The sequence below is a fragment of the Triturus cristatus genome, unplaced genomic scaffold, assembly GCF_964204655.1.
Source record: "Triturus cristatus unplaced genomic scaffold, aTriCri1.1 SCAFFOLD_205, whole genome shotgun sequence".
Lineage (NCBI taxonomy): Eukaryota > Metazoa > Chordata > Amphibia > Caudata > Salamandridae > Triturus > Triturus cristatus.
Window position 1 is genome coordinate 75,310 of NW_028187869.1, and position 12,503 is coordinate 87,812.

The following is a 12,503-nucleotide window of genomic DNA, read 5'->3' on the forward strand; positions in this document are numbered from 1 at the left end:
TTCTGGTGAAAGAGTGTAACAAAAATGAAAGTATACTTAAAAACCAAGGGAAGTGAAGCAGATGTCCCAATATTAAGAAGAGGATAAAAGAGAGGAACAAAGAGTAAGGAAAAGAGAAGAAGGATTAAATGTACTCCAGAGCAACATTGGAGCCCAAACCCACCAAGGGATGTCTGTGAGAGACAACTTGCATGGGTAATCGACGTGGATGAGCAACAGCAGAGGCTACCATCATTGGTGTAGACCGCTCAAACATAAGCAAACCACAGAGCAACAGAACAAGGTTTGTTGTATGAAAAATATGTTCATATCTAGGATAAGTCTTGAGTATAATAAGTAACAAAAGACTAACCAGCTATAACGTAAGAGTGTCTGCAAAGACATAACATTTCATAATCAAACTAATTTAGTATTATATTTAGCATACAAATTTCAGTTCTAGCATACTTCAGATCTATAAATATCATTTAGATGAGTTCCAAGTTGATATGTAAAAAGCAATAAGATAACCATACATTCTCAATTAATAGTAATCGAAGAGCATGAGTATTAACAGTGCAACTCATATTCCCTTAACATAAAAGTGGTGATAGGTGCGTAACAAGTTAGGAGAATAGAATAGTAGGAGAATCTTGATAGATAATGTCATATTTCATTGGTGATCAGTGGAAAGTAACATAAGCAGCAACTTCAAAATAGAAAGAGAACACAGGTAAAGGAGAACAGATAAAAGGCAGACGGTAAAATCTAGAATATAGAATACTCTCCTATAGAAAGACTATAAAGCAATACATATAAATAATAGAAGAACAATTTCATAGACAATACCAGTCATTTGAAATAAAATATCAGATAGAAGGAAGCTAAAATGGTGTAAATGGAGCATATGTTCTAAGGTGACATTTCATAGTTAAGCAAAACCAAAGAGCAAATAGATCTGACTTATACAAACCTCAATCAATCTATAGTAGATCACGCAAATTAATTTCAAATTGATATGTACTATATTATTAAATATCTTAAATAACGTTTAACCAATAGCAAGCGAAGAGCACCAATTAATAGAAATGTACCGGAGAAAAAGAACCTAAAAAAGTGGCATTGAGATCAGAACAAAAGAAATATATATATATAGAGATATGGGAACAATAAAAGAGAAAAAACATACTTCATAAATGATCATGGAAATCATCAAATAACATATAGTATATAGGTAGACTTCATAAATAAAAGCGAAAACAAAGAATAAGAACAAGATTAAAAATAAGTAGAAGAAGGTTAAAATTAAGAAGAAAAAGTGTAATAATAAGATACTTACCTATAAGAGTAAGAAGAGAATAATTCATAGAACATGCAAAACAAATAAAACAATATACCTTAAGGGGACAAATAAACAAGCGTAACACATTCAAAACTTGGAACGTTCCATTACATCACTAAGGAGAGACCTAACAGAACAGGAAATTCTTAGTTGCAGGAGTAATAATCGTATTTTTGGATTACCGAGGGAAGTGAGAACTCTGCTGCTTCTGTAATTGAATTCTTACTTACTTGGATCCCAAATACCCTGCATCTTTCTTTCAAACAGGACTTTGAGATAGAACGAGCTCAGAGTTCCAACTTTCAAACCCAGAAATATGTATTCTCCCCGGCCGTTGATTTTTAAACCTTTGCGACATCAACATACTGATCAAATCTTGGCACAAATGAGGAAGATCAAGTCTGTTCAATGTGAAGATCACAAAATCTCTATTTCACAAGACTTTGCCAGAGATACCATCATTTGTCGCAAAGGCTTCCTTAATCTACGTAGGAGGCTTTCTGATATGGGAATTCCATTTTCTTTTTCTGGGCCCTTGTTTATTTGTGTAATCTTCTACACAACTTATTCTTGTTTCAGCACTAGAAACACGTAATGAAAGTTCTTTAAGGTCATTACAAATTGCTGCAACCTCCACCTGAAGTAAATCTGTATTTGTTTTAGTACCTTGAGCTATATCATGGACGGTATTAAGTTTAAGCAATATAACTTCTAAAGTTGAGGTAGAGTCAGGATTACCTTTAGCCTGTGATTCCGGTGTAGGTAAGGACTGGTTGGAGCGCTTCATGTTTCCTTTGGAATCTCTGTCCTTAATATTGCCACCCAAACCTTCCACCATTGAGAGTGATAGTAGTGCCGCTTAATATAAATTGAGAAGAACAGACAGGGAAATATGGGTCAGCCACCAAGACACTGAAATGAGTATGAATAATAAGCCAAAACTGCTGCAACACTGAATTACGACTCAGTAATCAGATGAGGTTGTGTCAGCAAGTATAACTCAACACAGTGGGATTCAGTCAGCAGTCGCCAATATATGAACCTCAAACTTGAAGTGAAAAAAACACACCTAGTGTTGAGAAATGAGGTTCAAGAAACCGGTCTATTGGGCAGATTTCATACACAAGGAATCGAATTAGAAAAAGAGGTAAACCACTTTAAAGATCCAGAAGCCAGCCAAGTTTCTTTTCTGTCATTACGACAAATCAATATGACATATGTGAGGAATTTCCTGATGTTTGTAGAGGAAATTGTCATGCTGAAAAATTACCTACATAAAATCAAACCTAAGTCTGATGCACTTCCCGTAGTACACAAAACATGTTCCATACCTTTACCTATGCAGGAGCCATTAAAGAAAGAACTGAAGAAATTACAGGAACAAGGTATAATTGATCCCGTAGAAAGATCTGAATGGTTGGTGCCCATTGTTATTGCATCAAAGAAGGAAGGAAATAATATTCGCATGTGTGTGGATTTGAGGAGTCTCAATGCCAGCATATGGATTGACAGGCACCCTCTGCCTAAAATAGATGCTGAATGTAATACATGACGCTAAATACTTTTCTGTTTTAGATCTTTCTTCAGCATATCATCAGGTTGCCCTTCACCCTGATTCTCATATCCTTACTGCTTTTGACACTCCTTTTGAAAATTACAAATTCTTGATAATGCAGTTCAGCTTTGCTTCTGTTGCGGCAGCATTCCAGAGGATAATGCAGCATGTTCAGGAAGGAGTGGATAAAATAGTATGTTTTCGAGATGACATCCTCATATATGGTGCAAGGGAGGAGGAACACAATCCTAATTTGAGGAAAGTGTTGAACAAACTAAGATGTGCTGACCTTACTCTAAACAAAACAAATGTCAAATTGGAGTAGCGTCAGTAGAGTTTTTAGGCCGTACCCTGTCTGGTGAGGGAATCAAGCCAAAAATTGACTTAATTGAATCAGTTTCTAAAGTCCCCATTCCACTAATAAGGATGAAGTGACATCTTTTTTGGGGTTGGCTGAATACATGAAAGTTTATAAAGATTTTTTTCAATCTTGGTTCAACCCATGCGAGATTCGTAAAAACAAAACCAAAAAACGCTCAATTTGTTTGGCTGCCTAACCATACGATCAATTTTAATGAAGTTAAGAAAGCCAAAATGTCAGCATCTTTCATTGGCAGTTTTGACAGTAAACGGGATACTATACTTAGTATAGTATCCAAGCAAGCAATAGAGCGTTGGGAGATACTCTTTCTGAAGTGGTAGGGGGAAAAGAAAGAATCTTAGCATGTGCGTCTAGGAACCTCAAGAAGCAGAAGTGAATTATTCTACTATAGACAAAGAAGCATTGTCGTGTTTCTGGGCCATCACTCATTTTAAGTACTTTCCCTGGGGTTTACCTTTTGAACTCAGAACTGATCATAAGCCCCTCATTAAAATTTTTGCAAAGAAAGATATAGAGAAAACTACACCAAGGATTAGTACGTTTTTAATTTACTTGCAAAGTTTTAACTTTAAAGTGGTGTACGTGGCAGGAGAGAAAAATAATGTGGCTGATTGTCTGTCTCATCTTCCCATTCAAAAGCTAAGTGAGGATCATGTGCAAGAACTGCCGAATTTACATGAGGCCATTTCTGCCATTTTGCAATTTGACTGGGAGAAACATGTCTGTTGATATCACTCTAAAATCGGTCAAGGAGAAGATTGTGAGGGGTTGGCTGAATAAGTGTAGTGTATTGTCTAAGGAACTACAACCTTTTTGGAATGTTAGGGATGAATTGTCAATTGAAGGGAACAATGTTCTTAAATCAGACAAATGTGTTCCTCCTGAGAAATTGAGGGAACACATTTGTGTTCTCGCATATGAAGGTCATCTAGGTAGGAACCTCACCAAGAGCAAACTTCGGTTGGGTTACTGGTTTCGTACATGGACGCCATGACAGAAAAGCAGGTTAAAAATTGTAGCGCTTGCAGTCTAAGTGATAAAACTAAATGTACCAGAAGAGCTCCTTTACAACCTGTGAAAGTTCCTATTAAACCATGGGAAAATTGGGTTTAGGCATAATTGGCCCCTTACAAGTGACAGGATTACAAGATAAATTTATACTTGTTTTAGTTAATTACTTATCGAAATGGATCACTATCAAGTTAGTAAAGTATATTGATACCAAAACTCTTATTTGTTTCTGAAGTATTCACTAGCAAAGGGATTCCACATACTCTAATTACAGATAATGGGGTACAACTTGTTTCAGAAGAAATGAAAGAATTCCTCCAGAGTTTAGCCATTAAACATTTGACCACCCCTTTATATTGTCCTCGTGCTAATGGGCTGGTAGAACGGAGTAGCAGGATGATTAAGGAAGCTTTATAGTTAGCTATGATTTCTACCAAACCCCTTGTTCAATCTATTAAGAATATCTTATGGTCCTATCACATCACCCCCAATGCAGTTACTGGGTGCTCTCCATTTTATTTGTTGAGAGTTCGTAAACCTGGTTCAAAAGTTACTCCTAATCAGCTTTTTGAAAACAGTTCCTTCCAGATGGAAAAACATGGGAATAAAGAAAAAATTGTCAAACATCAAAGTAAATATAAAAAAAGAATATGATAACAGATGGGGTGTTAAAGAACAAAGATTGAAAGTAGGACAATGGGTCCCTGTAAAGAAACCTAGTACTAGTTATAACAAGTACAATCAATATTATGATCTTGGGAAGATAAAAGAAATTAAGAAAAATGTTGTAGTGTTAGAAAATAGACAGTTATGGAGCATGGATAGACTTGTTCCACACAATAGTCTGGATGAGCAGGTTGCAAGATCAGAGGAGAGAGAAAACCAAGCTGAGTTGGAGAATTCAAGGCAAAGTAAGAGAATGGGGAATGTGCCCAAATGGCACCAGGATTATGAAATTAAATGATCATTTCCTCTGCATATGGTGTGTATGTATTACCTTATGCTTACCAGATCTATCACTACAATCTTCTTGCTCCTTGTAGGGTAAGGAGATGTTGTAATTTCCTTTTCTGTATATATATATTTATTATCTCCATCCTTAGTCATTGACTTTATTTGATGTAGTTGGGATCTTCCCCAGCTGTCCCTCCCCCTCCTTTGTATCATGGTCCCTTGTCCCATAGAACTCTGCGCACCCCTGGGAACGCACGTTAGAATGTTCATGAGGAGTCAGCTGAGACACTTGGAAGACCGTTCGTTTCTGTTGGGAGCACCATTGATGTGCAATAAATCTTCTTACCTTCTATGATTCTTGTATTCCGTTGAAGAGACAACATTTCAGAACACCGAAGCAGAACACTATCCTGGCCAAAGTACGTCACATGGAATGAACAGCCAGCACTAAGACCAGACTCAATACTAGATCGCAAACATTCTATTGAAGAACTCAGAATGAGACGACGTTTCAGTCAGCTGCCGCCATTTTGAAGCCTCCAATTGTAAAGAGAAAGCAGCCTTGCACAGAACTCGATACCTATAAACACAGCGATGTATCAAGCAAAAATAGTACACACAGTAACTTAAAATACAGGGGATTTAATAACGAACTTCAGCCCCCATACTTCATGTTGTGTCAACAATTGTACCGAGGGCTGCCATTTTAAAGCAACGTCACGTCAGAGCTCTCTTCCGTGTCGCAGCCTCAAATACAATGGCACAAGGAAAACAAAACATTCCTCGAAGTTCCTCAAGTGTTCTGCCACTTTCCGATGTTGAACAGTCATTACAAATCACCTGTAGCTCATGGTAATTCAGCATCGGTACCGGCAAATTCGCGGAGCTCAAAAGAAGGCAGCCATCTCTGCTGCGCGTCAAGCCATGCCCCCTTACATTTTTATTGTTGTCTGAAAACCTCTAAACACACAAGGATATGTTCTTTGCAGCAGGGCTCTTAATCCTCTGCGTCACTTTAACATGGATGGAAACAGCCACTAGATAAAACTTCCATCTCTCTCCTGTAGGGACATTAATCGCCTAAGTTACCTCTACATTTTTATTGTTGCCTGAAAACCCCACACACAAGGACATGTTTTAGCACGAGGCATCTTAATCTTCTGCGCTACTTTAACAGGAGTGGAAAGACCCACTAGATAAAACTCCGATCTCTCTCCAGCAGGAACATTAATCGCCAAGGTTCCTTTACATTTTTATTGTTGCCTGAAAACCTCCAAAAAAACAGGGACATGTTCCTTGCAGCAACATCTTCACCCTCTGCGCTACTTTAGCATGAGTGGAAAAAACCACTACATAAACATTCTGATCCCTCTTACACCAGGCACATTAATAGCCAAAGTTGACTTTACATTTTTTTTGTTCGCTGAAAAACCTCTCAACACACAAGGACATGTTATATGCAGCAGGCATCTTAACTATCTACCCTACTTTAGCACCAGTGGAAACAGCACTGCATAAAAATTTGGATCTGTTTCCAGCAGGAACATTAATCGCCAAAGTTACCTATACATTCTTATTGTTGCCTGAAAACCTCTGAACACAAAAGGACATGTTCTTTGCAGCAGGCATCTTGATCCTCAGCGCGACTTTAACAGGAGTGAAAACAGCCCATGTGAGAAGTTTGCCTGGCATATGCTGGTCACTAGTCATAGTGGCCACCTTGCACCAGTCCAATTCGACTCTTATGGTAGATAGGTTTAAGACAACCTTTTAAAGAAAGCTATCCTAGTGGTGGCTGTGGAGAGCAGCCTTCAGGCTAAGTCTCAGAAGAATGTAAAGCTGCTTGTTTTACCTTATAATCTCTTGAATTACCAAATGAAAGGACACCACACAGGTATATATATCAAATATATATGTATTTATTTCTAGACACACTCTACTAATCTCTTTATGAGATTAGAAGTCAGGAACACATTCAAATATCAATGTTTCACAATAAGTTAACCACAAATATGGCTGGGGCCCTAGGGGCGTACCAGACCATATACTAAAAAAGAGGTTTAGGAAAGTCAACTTGTAGAGGGACAAGGCCTAGGGCCTGTAGAATCGCTGGGGCTTCACTAATCCACCCAAGGCAGGTAAGTAAAAGACCCACAGGAGACGCGTGCAGTGTGAGAACACAGCCGCGTGTTCCCTATTGATTGCAATGGAGCAAGTCGCGGTTGGATTGTTAAAGTTTTAGGGTACTTCGAGAAAGTCTACAAGCAAGCCACTTACAAGGTAAGTAATTCGAGGGCCAACACACACTAGGGCACCGGAGTGCACGAGTCACCTCACCCAGGGAAGCCGGGTGCATAGGTGTCGGGTCGCGTCGCTGTTTTCTATGGAAGCCAAAGAAGATTTGCTGCTTGCGAAGACTGAAGAAGTGTCCGGTGGAATCCAAGGCTGGATTCAAGATGAAGATGACCTGAAAGCAGAAGGGACAGTGTTCGCATTCACTTGCCAGTGACCCGGGGCCAGGATGATGGATGTTCACGGAAGTCGGGTGATTTCAGGTGATCAAGGGTGTTTTGACTCTTCGCTCACGAGGACCAGGAGGCATCGACGATGACCAGCAGCTGGATTCAGAGTGTCCCACGATGTCTGCAGCTTACTGAGGTGTCGGCAACCGTATTGGAGCCAACAAGCCTTGGCAACAGCAAGTCTCGTGGAAAGTGAATATAGTCAATGGTGCAGACCAGCAAGGTCTGAGGGACTCATCCAGCGAGGGCAGGCCTAGAGCAACCAGGGGAGCCCTTTGGTTTGATCAGAAAGTCTTCAGGGACCCACAAGCCAACGGGCAAGGGATCGCAAAGACGCCTCGTGAGGAAATAAATGCTTTACAGGAGCCCACGGTCACTCGGGACTGGGTAGGCATCTGATTTTCGGTGCATAACCTTATGGAGGCTTGGGCCACAAATCGTCCAATGCACAAGTTTGTAGAACGTTGTGAAGGAGTTGCACTCGACAATAGAGCACGGTACCCGGGTATTGCTGTTCCTCGTCACTCGTGGGGTCCACTCGCCTCAGCTCTGCTGGGGACTCACAATGGCCGTCGAGAAGTCAGGAAATCCACTTCCGGGGCTGCAGGGACTTCGGAACCAGCGGAAGTGGGAAAGTTTGCGAACGTTGATTAGAGTTTTTGGTGCCTGCCAAGCAGGGGAGTCACTCCTTGACTCCAAGGGAGATTCTTCCAAAGGTAGTGGAACGTCGAAGGGCCAGGATTCTTCTTGTAAAGCATCGTCCAGGGATAGCTAGTTTGCAATGGCAAGGGTTTCCTATCTTATACTAAAAGAAAGGGAGGGACTAGCGCTATGACCACTCCTCTGGGAGGGTCAGGGTATGGGGTGGTTACACCCACTTCCCTTTGTCCAGTTTCGTGCCAGAGCAGGGACAGGTAGCCCTTGAACCGGTTTGAGCTGGCATATGCACAAAGGAGCCTACTGCTCCCCCAGTGCAGGACTTCAAAGCACTCTAGGAGTGCACCCACCCAACTCGCACTACACTAAATCCTATCTGGAAGGTGGTAACACCTCCCTGTGACAGGATGCCTATTGGTTGGCCTCCTCCACTGCGAGTTTCAGTCAGCAGCAGGAGGGCAGCCCAGTGTCTGTGCTGGTGGCATCCATTTTGTGATGCTAGGGCTCTTTCAGATTTCTACCGTGTTACCACAGTAGGTACAGGTCGTCCCCTCTAAGGGTGGGATGTGGGGGTATGATTCGAAGTTGTTTGACACCAAACACGACATGTTTTGATGCAGTTATTCCAAAGTTAGCATTTACCACTAGGTTATAATGCACTTAAGAGTATATGGTTTAACCGCATCCACAAACAGCCACAGAGAATAGACTCTGCCAGCTGCCGAGGGGTCCTGCTCATTGTAAACCAAGCACCCTGCCCTCAGGATTGATAGGGCCTGCCTTAGGGGTGACTGATAGGTTTATAAGTGTGTGTATGGTGAGCTATAGGAACCTATACCTCAGTGAGGAGTGCTAACACTACCTCACCCAGGCTGCAGTAGCAGGCCTGTGGTGTCAGATTTAGTCTGCTTCCCAGGGGTGGCATAATACATGCTTCAGCCCCTGGTAGGCCTGTGAAGTACCTGTGCCCTTACCTAGGGTACCATATACTAGGGGCTCATAAGGTACCACAGTATCCATTCACCAGTGCATCTAGTATGCACTCGAAGTTGTTTAGAGAGAACAGAGTGGCTGGGGCCCTGATTAGCAGGGACCCAGCCAGACTATAGCCAGAAACCAGTGTTAACATCAGAAAACAAGCATTGGCATAGCCAATAGGTCTCGATTTTTGGGACCTTATAAGTATTTAGTTATGCAGCACAATATCCTTGGTGCAACAACATCAACTGTTGCATGACTAAACACTTATAAGGTCCCAAAGGTGAGACCTATTGGCTATGCCAATGATTGTTATAAATATTTTCCCTATGTATCCATCTTTTTCTTTCCATACCAACCATCTGTAACTTTCCTACCCATGCATCACGTACCATCTTTTCATTCAACTGATCACCCAGACATCTATGCATGTACTCCTACAGCTAGCCATCCATTCAAGCATTCATACAAATAGCTATCATTCCACCAACCCATCCATCCTAACTGCACCTCTGCTTCTTAAATGCACACATTATCTGGATGGTAGCCACATAATTCCACTACACACCACATACACCAACTCTATAACACATAAATATTTACATTTACAACGCAAATAGCTCTAACTCTCGTTTTCTAACTGATCACTCCACTGCAAAAAAAAAAAAACTTTTGCAATGCAATAGGTCTCGCATTTGCGAGAGTTTAAGCTATCAGCATTGTAAATGCCAATGCCTTTTATTTATCTGTTTTGTAATTAACACATAAATAAAAAAACATTTTAATTTACAATGCTAATAGCTCAAACTCTTGTAAATACGAGACCTATTTCCTTGCAAAGAAGCAGCCGCCATTGTCCCGGGCTGCTTGGAAAGGGAAAGCATGCATGACGCGCTGAATGTTGCAGAAAAGCCTGTTCTGCCTGCAGTAGGAGAAACTCATTTGAAAACCAGCATTAGATTGTGCTGTGCAGCATGAAGCAAAAGCGTGCATCAGGTTCCGTGCATGAAAACCAGCCATGTGGGAAACCAGCATTAAAGTGTGCTGTGCAGCGTGAGACACAAGTGTGCAGAAGGACCTGTGCCTTCAAAACAGCATTATGGGAAACCAGCATTAGAGTGTGCTGTGCCGCATGAGACATGAGCGTGCACCAGGGTCCATGTATGAAAACTATCATTAGTGTGTGCTTTGCAGCGTGAGGCATGAGTGCACCAGGATCCGTGTGCGAAAACCAGCCATGTGGGAAACCAGCATTAGAGTGTGCTGTGCAGCGTGAGGCATGAGCGTTCACCAGGATCCGTGCACGAAAACCAGCTGTGTGGGAAACCAGCATTGGAGTTTGCTGTGCAGCATGAGGCATGAGCACACACCAGTATCTGTGTGCGAAAATTTCGCCATGTGGGGAACTAGCATTAGAGTTTTCTGTGCAGCATGAGACATGAGCGTTCACCAGGACCCGTGCATTAAAACCAGCCCTGTGAAAAACCATCATTAGTGTGCTGTGCAACGTGAGACACAAGCGTGCACCAGGATCTGTGCGCGAAAGCCAGCCATGTGGGAAACCAGCATAAGAATGTGCTGTGATGTGTGAAACACAAGCGTGCACCAGGATCCGTGTATGAAAACCAGTATCAAAATGTGTGCAGTGCTATGTGAGACACGAGCGTGCACCAGGATAAGTGCATGAAAAATACCCCTGTGGAAAACCAGTATTAGTGTGTACTGTGCAGCATGAGACATGAGCATGCACCAGAATCTGTGCATAAAAACCAGACGTGGAAAAGTAGCATTAGATTGTGCTGGGCAGCATGCAACACAAGCGCGCAGCAGGATTTGTGTTGGAAAACATGCCCTGCTACGTGGAAAACCAGCATTAGAGTGCGCTGTGCAGCGAGTTACATGAGCGTGAACCAGAATTCCTGTACAAAAACCTGCCACGTAGGAAGCTGGCACCAGAATGTATACCACCAGCATGCACCAGGATCCGTGTACGAACAAAGGCAGTAAGGGAACTAGTCCCAGAATGTGTGCTGTGTAGCCTGAGACACGAGCATGCACCAGTATCTGCATACGAAAACCAGCAATGTGAGAAACGAACATCAGAATGTGTGCCACCAGTGTGCACCAGGAACCATGTATGACAAGCATTTACAATGCAATAGGTGTCACATTTGCCTGAGTTTAAGCTATTGACATTGTAAATGACTGACTTTTATTTATCTGTTTTGTTAATTAACACATAAATAAGAGGCATTGTCATTTACAATGCCAATAGTTCAAGCTCTTGTGAATGCGAGACCTATTCAAAGAAGCGGCCGCCATGATCCCTGGCTGCTCGGAAAGTGAAAGCACGCATGGCGCACTGAATGTTGCAGGAAAGTATGTTGTGCCTGCAGTAGGAGAAACTCATTAAAGAAAATGGTGCTTACAGACTAAAAAAGACGTACCGTGTATCAACTGAAGTAAAAGAGCCAGTCCTCATGGGAGGTTACAAATGAAGATAAGGCGGTACTAAGGAGGGATGTACAAGTATATTAACGAATCAGAAGCCAGCATTTACAAAGGACAATGACACAAGCCAATGGCAAATATGGGAGGAGAGTTGGCGGGGCTTCTATTCCATGCTCCAATACATCATGCCACAGAGTAGCGCATGCGCTGCCCAGTATCGACCTAAAAATTAAGTAAAAAACATCATTTACAACGCCAATAGCTCTAACTTTCACAAAAGTATGAGACCGATTGCGTTGCCAATGCTTGTTTAATTACATGGACACAAAAAGATAGGATAGCTGGTAAAATGCCAAGTATGTTGTATGAGTCAAACTAAACATGCGTTATTTAACTTATTGTGCAAGTTATATGTTTGTCATTAACATCTTGTAACATATTCATTATATGAAAATCAAAACACTTTCATCCCCAATTTTAATACTTTGCTTTTTCATTGCTTTTTTTTTACCTTTACCCTTTAATCTTTCCCTCGTTTTGATATTATTTTTCCCCTTATTTGAACCCCTGCTGTTGTTTCTATTCTCTTCCCCTCATGTTATTTCGTTAGGATTCAATATGCTTCAGCAATAGTTTCTGTGCTTTCACAATGTTTATTATATTAACTTAATT

At 41.3% G+C, this 12,503-nt stretch overlaps 1 protein-coding gene across 1 annotated transcript in view; it reads left to right on the forward strand.

Moving 5' to 3' along the window:
- The window catches only part of LOC146770459 (vespryn-like), a gene marked incomplete at its 5' end in the record, with an annotated part of 81,691 nt that overhangs the window by 68,438 nt on the left and 750 nt on the right, over positions 1-12,503 (forward strand). The gene's annotated exons all lie outside the window — the stretch shown is intronic.